The following is a 9,489-nucleotide window of genomic DNA, read 5'->3' as shown; positions in this document are numbered from 1 at the left end:
AGTTAACAATTTAATATTTTTCAGAAAATTACATTTGAAATAAAAACAATTGCATCAAAGGGAATTTTCTGATATTTTTACAAAAATGTAATTTATCTACTCGATTGCAAAAGAGTAAAAAGAAAAATTTTAAAAAGGAAAAATAAGAAAGAAAATTCAAAGAAAATTATTTTCCTGGTCACGTAATTAGATTCGTTGCAAAATAAATTACTTTATTGTGCTTAAGAAGTTTATTTTATGCATTGGGTATTTACTTGTAAAGAAAAAAATTCGATAATTTTATTTATTACTTTCAATTAATAAGTGAAAACTAAATTAAAGAGAATTTTATTTTATATATATATATATATATATATATATATATATAATATATATATTTTAATAGTAAACTATTCATTGCAATAATTAATTTAATTAAATAATTAATTATTACTTTAATTTGTTACATCATTTTTGCTAATTTATTTTTGTGAAGATTTATTCTTTTAAATTAAGGTTTTACAAATGTAAATAATTATAAAACTTAATTGTAATTAAAATTTATGTTTAGATAATTAAACTTTATTCGATTTTATTGATATTTTTACATAGTTTTAATTACTTATATTTTAAAAGATTCATTTTATAGGTAATAATATAAAAATTAAATACAATTAAAATTAAAATTTTAAATTGCCTTTTAATATCTAATTTTTAAAATTTTAACTTTAATTATTAATTTCTAAAAATGAATAATGTAAAATTGTAAAAATAGAAAATAAATTTTGGAAAAAGAATTTCTTTTTTAAAAAATAAGGTTAATTATAACAATTTATGTAGTGTTTATTTTGATTTTTTTTGTAATTGTAATAATGATTAAAATTTCTTAATTAAATTAATTCAAATCGTTTAATTGTAATTAATTTATATGTAAAATAAAAAATAATTTATATTTTATTCTAGCTAAAGTAAATTCAAAAGTTTGTCAGATTATAAGTAGATAATGTAATAAAATTAAATGTTAAAAATGCTTTTAAAAATGTTGGGGTTGAGCCACCCTCACCATATACATTACTACAATTCATTTACATACACATCTAAAACATCCATGTTTATTTATACATTTGGGAATGGGGGTACCTTCTAAAACATCATTAAAATGCATTATCATCGGACTTAGGTATAGCTTCAAAACTTTTGCCTTCTATCTTAATATGTGGATGAAATTTGAGTTGCAATAGTTGAAGACATAATACAAAGTAAGTTAAGAGCGCTTATTATTAATAATAACAGTAAGTTTAATAATAATTATTAATATTTTCCAGCTAAAATGACATATAAGATAAAAAATAATTTTTTGTATTTATAATAAAGTGGACCCTTTACAGTATAAACTTCCCTTCCACATATATATTCTTCATAGTTTGAAAGATAGTCTTTACAGTATAAATCCTTTTCACAAATACACTCTTCGTAATATAAGATAAAGAATTTACCTTACAAACTTTTCTTTCACAAATACATTTTTTTAGTGTAAGGTAAAACTCCTGACTAATAGAGACTAATTACGGGCCCTAATTATTAGAGCCTTCCATGCTTTTTGACATTATGCTCTCGTTTTTCCTTCCTTAATGTACTTGAATTATATAAATTAATTTTCTGGACTTCATAATTAAAATTTTATTCTATAGATTTTGAATCAGGCACTTATACATGCCCAGGTCTCAGACTTACATTCATCTCGTTTATCCTGAGTATAACTCTCTATAGTATAAAGTATACCTTTCCCAGCATAAACTTCTCTTTCTTATAGTTATTTACAGTGTAATGTATATTTAGTTATTAAAAATTAGAATTACAATTTTAAAAGTGTCAACTAGTTTCGAAGATTAGTTTTAGTTCAATATAAATTAGTTTTATACGAAAACTTTAAGAATTACGTCAGGATACCATATTAAAAATTTTCTTTATAATAGATAATAAAACCCCTTTAAAAAATGCAATAAATTGATGTGCTCGAAGTCGAATAATAAAAAAAGCAAAATATTTTGAAGTTGCATATTGAAGTTCAGACATCATTTTTACTTTTATGTAAATAAATCAATAAGATTTTTTCGGACGACTTGATTAAATTTTCTTGGATAATTTTACAAATTTAAAAAAACAAATACAATTTAGCATAAAATTTTACTTATTTAACTAGTAAATAACTTTACAACTTTTATTTACTTTATGAAATAATCTCTTATTGGTTAACGAAGCTATCTATATATTGTAATCTTTGTATTTTTGATTTAATTTTGACCTTGTAAGTCACGAGAGTCACGAGTTGCCCCCTTCTCAAATATATATTTTTTTCCTCCTTTCTACCGGTTCTGACCTGATTCAACCGACTTTTCCTACATATATTTGAGATACTGTAGGTCATATTTTGATATCAGAAGTACTTAAACTTCACTATCTTCAAACTAAACTTTCCTATATTTAGTCCTATTTTTAACTTAATAATAATGAAAATATAAAAAAAATAAATAAATAAAATGCAATAAGTTAATTAATCTTTGCATTTATTTATTATTAAACATTAAATATTTTAGATGAGTTTAATCACAAAAAAATTTTACAATTAAAACACAATTAAATTTACAACTAAAATGAAATAAGTGAGTTTAAAATTTTTATTATGAAGTTTTAGAAATATGCAAAGGTAAAATTATTTTATAAACAATTAAAACTGTGATTTTTGCAAATATTTTTATTATTTTTTCAAAAAATTATGAGGTTTTTTAAATTGCAGAATAGATTTAATACTCTAACAAAATAAAATGCGTGCAATAAAAATATTTATTGTGTTTTTAAATAAAAATAAACAATTTTTTCAATGCAGATTTTTTGAATTTTTCCACCGAATCATGTTTTTAATTGTTGCTTATATTTATTTCAAAAATTTTAATTATTTTTCTGTTGTAATATAGATTTCATGGAATATTTTGTAACAGCATTATAATACCATTAGTCATTATTAAATTGGGGGATAGATAGAACAGATTTTGATCCAGACAAGGTCTTAAACAATTATTATGGATACCAAATGTTTGTGTACAATGCAGATAATGTAACCAAGTGACGTAAATTTATATTTGATTGTGCTGATAATATATACGAGGCATTGTTAATTTTGCATCGATACAATACATTCCTTTAGCAAATATTTGATGATCATTATAATGATAATCAATATTTTCAATAAATTAATTTAAAGTCGGCATTGTTATTAGCATTCTCACAATTCTGAAATTATTTTTGCAAATGAGAAAAAATAAAGAAAATCATTTAGATAATAGAATGCATTATAGTTCAATTTTTCGACTTTAATGCAAAAATTAATAATAGAAATGAATTTATTTTTAATGCTTTTATTTATTAGATTACATCGAAGGAATTAAATCTTCATAATTAAAAGATAATACAGGGAAAATATTTTCACATAAAAACTCTGTTATATCCATTGTTATGCAAAATAATCGAGTAATACTACATTTTCAAATCTTCTGTAACAAATTTTATTAATTTATACTGATATTTTCAATAAATTAGCAAATAAATGAAAATTTTCTGTACAATGTGGCATATACCGCACGATCATAATTAAATCACCTTTATTCAACGCTGTATAGAGAGTTATTTAGCAGTCTAAATGTAACAAAGTTTGGGATGGTGATATTTAAGAACATACATAACACATTTCCGTAAAAAATTAGTATCAAAACTTTCCACTAGGGTACTTTTGGCAGTGCAAGTAACAAACACTTTACTTCTACTTTATTTGTACACTCATGCTATACAACTCGTAATGTTGCAAGCATTATACATTCAATAATAATATGATATAAAGAAAATTTTGTTTTTCGTTATAGAATTTGCTCAAATGGGATTTAAGTATAATTATCAATGATTTATGTTTTATTTTATTTTAATTTTAACTGTAATAAGAACGAAAAAGTATTATAGTTTAAGTTCAGTTTTGTAAAGAAAAACCCAAATTACTGAAAGAAAACAACAAACTTATCTGTTTAATTATTATTTATTAATTTGAAAATCGCAAGCCTGTTGATGCTTTCATTGACAAAACAGAATACAAAAGAGAATCCTCTTCCCATAAAAATATAAATAAAAAAATTTAGAATTATCTTATCATACCCATCAGTGGCCGAATGGATAAAACCACTAAACACTGATAGTCGATCGCGGGTTCGTGGCTCACCCACGAGCTAACTACGTGGAATTTTCTGTGTTTTCTTAGCATGCACTTAAATAAAGACCAGTTTCTCTATAGAAAGTTCTCCTGGTATTCATCTCCCCTTTGATAGATCGTTCAAGTATTGTATTGCCTTATTCCATCAACTAATCATATCTACAATTCAATTCTAAACTAAGAACATAATCTACAACCAAATAACGTAATTTTAATAAATTTTATAAGTACCTAATTTGAATTTTTATAATAATGGAAGTCATGATATCTATTCAGGAATCGCATAAATGACTACAGGTATAATTATTGCATTAAATAGTTGAAATGATTTTTTAAAAAATGAATTTTACATGAATTTTTCTATTAAAATTATAAATTTTAATTTGTTTTCGAAAGAAACATTGAAATTAAATATTTACATTTAAACATTTTTCTATGAAATCCTCAACTATATTTACACTTGTGTCTTGCCATAATTTGCGCATGCAATATATTAAATTTTCATAAAGTTTCGTTTGATTCTTAAAATAAAGTAATTTTTAGAGTATTTACTGATAAATATATTTTAATTTAATTTATAAAATCATTCTGAAATCCGCATTATTATTAATGATGTAAGCTTTAAATTTGTACCGTTTATAAGCAATGGTTTTTAGTACAGTTTAAAACATATATAAGTATAATATATTATTTATTAGATAAATAATAAATTATACACTTTTAGAAGCGATAAACTTTAATATTTTATGAATTCTAAATTACAACAAACAACTCTTCATGCGTTTTAAACGATAAAAAATATTAATTTTTTTTATACTTTATAATATAAAAACTATAAATTAACATATTTATCAATTTGAGAATGGCAAATGGAGAATTTTAATTGCTTTAAAATGTCATGTAAAAATTGTTTAATTTACTAAATCCAAGATAATAACTTGCTTAACAAGCTACTTTTACACATGAGACATTTTTATTACTGTAAATCAGAAAAGATTGGAGAATAAGTTTATAAAAAAAAGAATTATTTCTATACATATATATATAGTTATATAAAAAATGCAAAGAATTTGCTTTTAACCAACTGTAAAATAAAGTCAAATCCTATTTGCATATTTATACTTGAATAACTATCACTCCCTACTTCACTTTGATTGACAAACCAATTTTTTCAAGCATGAATTTTCTATACAACTATCGATTTTTTCGAAGAATTTCTTGGAAAACTATCTGACAAATGCATTTTCTGTATTTTCAATTGATTTTTACATAAATGCAAATTTTTTTTTTCTACAATGTTTTTATGTATTTGGATTCTTATTATCTTATTTCTTATATATATATATATATATATATATATATATATATATATATATACACACACACACAAATAACACTTTCTAAGGAATAAAATATTCCAATTTTGATTTGATTTTAATCAGTTTCATATAAAAAACAAACAAACAAAAAAAAATATGTAAAGAAAATTTGCTTTTTTGTTGAAGACTCAATGTATTTATTGTCTGTACATGTAATAAAATTATTTTTCCCTTCTGTTGTTTATTCATATATACATTATTGATTTTTTAAAGTAAATTTGTCTTCCTTCTTTGTATTTTCTTGATTAAATTTTAAAATTGATGATGAAGACAATGGGATGGAATTTTACAGAATATTATCAACTGATAAATATTTGTATAATGGCGCCTTGTGGGGGATGAAGGATAAAATTTGGCCTTGTCGTAGGCAATAATGTAAATAATCTGAGGTTTAAAGATCATATTTTAAATTCTCCTTTAATTAATATCAAAGAAAGTAAATATTTTAAGATAACAAATTAAAAAAATATATATAAAATTAAGCTGCAAAAGTGAAATATATATATATATAAAATTATATTTAATTCTTGCTTTTCATTAAGATTTATTTTTATGTAATTGCATCTTAAATTAATTTTTCCCTTGCTGTTTTAAAGAATTTAATTAAAATAAATATAAAATTTTAATAGGGGGAAAAATTGTTTAATTTTATATTTATTTTTTCCCTTCTTAAATCCGAAATTTAATTAAAATTTGTTTATTTAAATGAATATTTGTATGCGTGTGAATGTATCGTTATTATTTAACTAGGTAATTTTGATATGTAAACGCATGTAAAAATAATTTTTTTTCCTCTTCTTTTCTCTAAAAATATTCTTAAAAATTTTAGTTGATTTTTTATTAAACTGCTTTAAATTACTTCAATTAAAATAAAATGTAAATTGATTTTCAAAACGTTTATTTCACTAGAGACGATGACAATGATAAAAACGATGATGTAAATGACAACAACACGCTGTTAATTATATAAAATGTATTGATGATGATGATGATGTTGATGTTATTGAAGTTAAAAACATTGATAAGGTTGATGACGCCATCGATGTTTATAAAAACTTGGAGAATGATGATGAGAAAGACAAACTGACGATCATAATACTAACGATAATAGTGATGAGGTTGTAATAATTAGTCAAATAATAAACTTAAATAAAACAAATTGTAATATTTAGAATATTCTATAATTTATTTTTAAAAGCTAAAAAAATAATTTTTATTAAAAGTATTATGATCTTTTAAACTTTAAAAATTATATTATTATTATTACTTTTTGCTACCTACCTGAAACAAAAATGAATAATTTCTATTTTTAAATAAATTTAAAAAAAATAAAACTTATGATTATATAAAATAAATCAATAATTTATCGGTAAAAAAATAAAATATGTCTTCGTATATATATATTTAAAGTATGAACTATAAAGGAGAAGAGATAGATAGTGTGAGTACTGTTGAGCTGGCATTATCCTGGATGAGGGTTATGGAGTGTTCATCAATGAAAGCAATTCACTGTGACCTAACTGAAGCACATTTAAACTTGGCAAAAGAATAAAAGGAATTCTAGATAAATAAAAATAAATCTTGTAAGGTAAATACAACCGAATACAGTTGGTAATAAGATTTTTTATAAAAGAAAATTGTGATTTCTCATTGCACGAATAAAACTAAAACATAAAAATACTTTTATTCGCACATCTACTTACAGGAAATTTATTCATAAAAGTTTTGAAAGTAAATTTTTTTTTTATTAAATATTCAAAATATAAATTATATTATTGTTATATGTATTTAAAATTAATACCTTTTTTTAAATCTTAAAAATGATTTTGTAGATAAGAATTATTAACTTATTTTATAATGTGGTGTGGTGTTTTACATGTTTATACGTTAATAAATATTTGATTATTTTCTTTTAATGTTGACTTTAATTATATTTAAATTCTCTTTTGTATTTTTATTTTTAAGATGCATAAAAATCTTTATTCAAATTAAATCATTTAGGGGTGTGTATTAAGTAAAAACCATTGTCCATTAACTGTTCACGTGTTTGTCTGCAAATTACGGAAGCTGAGAACAATCAAATTATTAAAATGTTATCTAGAAATTCACTTTTATCTAATCTCCCCGGGGAAAATAAAAAGAAAAAATATGATTTTACGTGTGAAATTACATTATTATATATAGCTTTTAATAATTTTTAAATCGTTAATTATATATAAAATCATTTACATAAGAATAATTTATAAAGTAATGAACACGTTTATTTTTTATATACTTTTTAACGATTGAGAAATTTAATAAATTATATATTTTAACAGTAAATTAATATCGTTTAAATTGATAAAATTCGATAAAATTAATTAAAACTACAAGAAAATGTAGATACAATAATAATTAATTCATTCATGCATACAAAGTTATTGATGCAGAAGCATTTTTAAATTGTTTGTAATTTTAATAAAAATGAGTATTTTTAATGTTTTAAAAAGTTTATTAAGTTAATTTTTTTACATCTTTAAAATTATCTTTCTTGTTGACTTTTAATCATCGTTTATTTACTTAAAATTTTTTTTAAATATAATAAAATTCTTATTATTTATTTTATTGATTTAACTTTTGTTACTTTTGAATTGTTTACTTTAACGATGATTATTTTTAAATTTATTTATTTTTTACCTTTTCAATAACCATCGGCAATAGAAAATCTAATACAAATATTCATAAAATTAAGATATTTTTTTTCTCCACGTGGAAAATGAAATTGACATATAATGAATTATAAAAAAACACTTTATTATTTTACATTAAATAGCAAGAAAATAACATTTTAAAGAAAATTATTTAAAATATGTTTATTTTTGAGAAAAATTAAAGAATTTGTTTCAAAAATAGTAATTTTATATTAATATTTTAAGTTATTGGAGAAATTTACTTGAATACACTTTATTTTGGTAAGTATCTTGTATAATTAACTCGTTTCAACAAAATTATACGAAATTATTGCAATTTCAGTTAATTATATTTATATAAATTTAAGAGTTTAGTTTGAATTCAAATAAAATATGGGCTTTGTTTATGATTTATTAAGATATGAAACTTGCAGAGCTCTACAAAGTATTGTAATTTTTTCATGTCAATTTATCTAAAAATTGACTTTCGTATAATTTTTTACAGCTTATAAAATTTGAAGTTCTGAAAAGATTGAAAATTTTTGATGATTCTGAGCTTTCTAGTAGGGCCTAACTAACTTTACAAGTTTTTTTTGATGATAGAAAGACGAAGTAAAAAAATAAAATGCAGCTCTGTATTCGTGTTTTTTATATAAACGATGTGATTCATAAATTTAAAACGTAATTACAAATTTTACATTTAAAATAACAAATAAAAACGAAAATATATTTTGAATATTTAAAATATTTTAATCTACAATTTGAAGATTAAGATCCTAAAGAAGAATATTTTGATAGCTTAAAATCCAGCAACAAGCTTGAAATCAAGTACAAAGGTCACTAATGTTTTTGATTCTAATATTTGCCAGATAGTAAGCATTATATTTATAATAATACAAATAATATTATTTAAGATAAAGTGAGACTAATAAATAATATTATTTTGAAGAATAAAATAAAAATATGTATCAAAATAAGATTTCTAACTGTGTTAATGTTTAAAATCTAAAAACTAAGTATAAAAACTATTTTTAAATTTGAAATACTTTAAAGTGTAAAAAGTACAGTTAAATAAGTTTTTAAAACAGCCATATAATACATATAATTAAATTAAATAGTTAAATTAAAAACTAGAATAAATATTTAATTTAATTATATTTATTATATGACTACTATTTAAACCAATTTTAGTCTATTTTTTAAACCA

Source organism: Centruroides vittatus, unplaced genomic scaffold (assembly GCF_030686945.1).
Source record: "Centruroides vittatus isolate TY-2023 unplaced genomic scaffold, ASM3068694v2 contig_19, whole genome shotgun sequence".
Classification (NCBI taxonomy): domain Eukaryota; kingdom Metazoa; phylum Arthropoda; class Arachnida; order Scorpiones; family Buthidae; genus Centruroides; species Centruroides vittatus.
Note: the sequence above shows the minus strand (reverse complement) of the source record.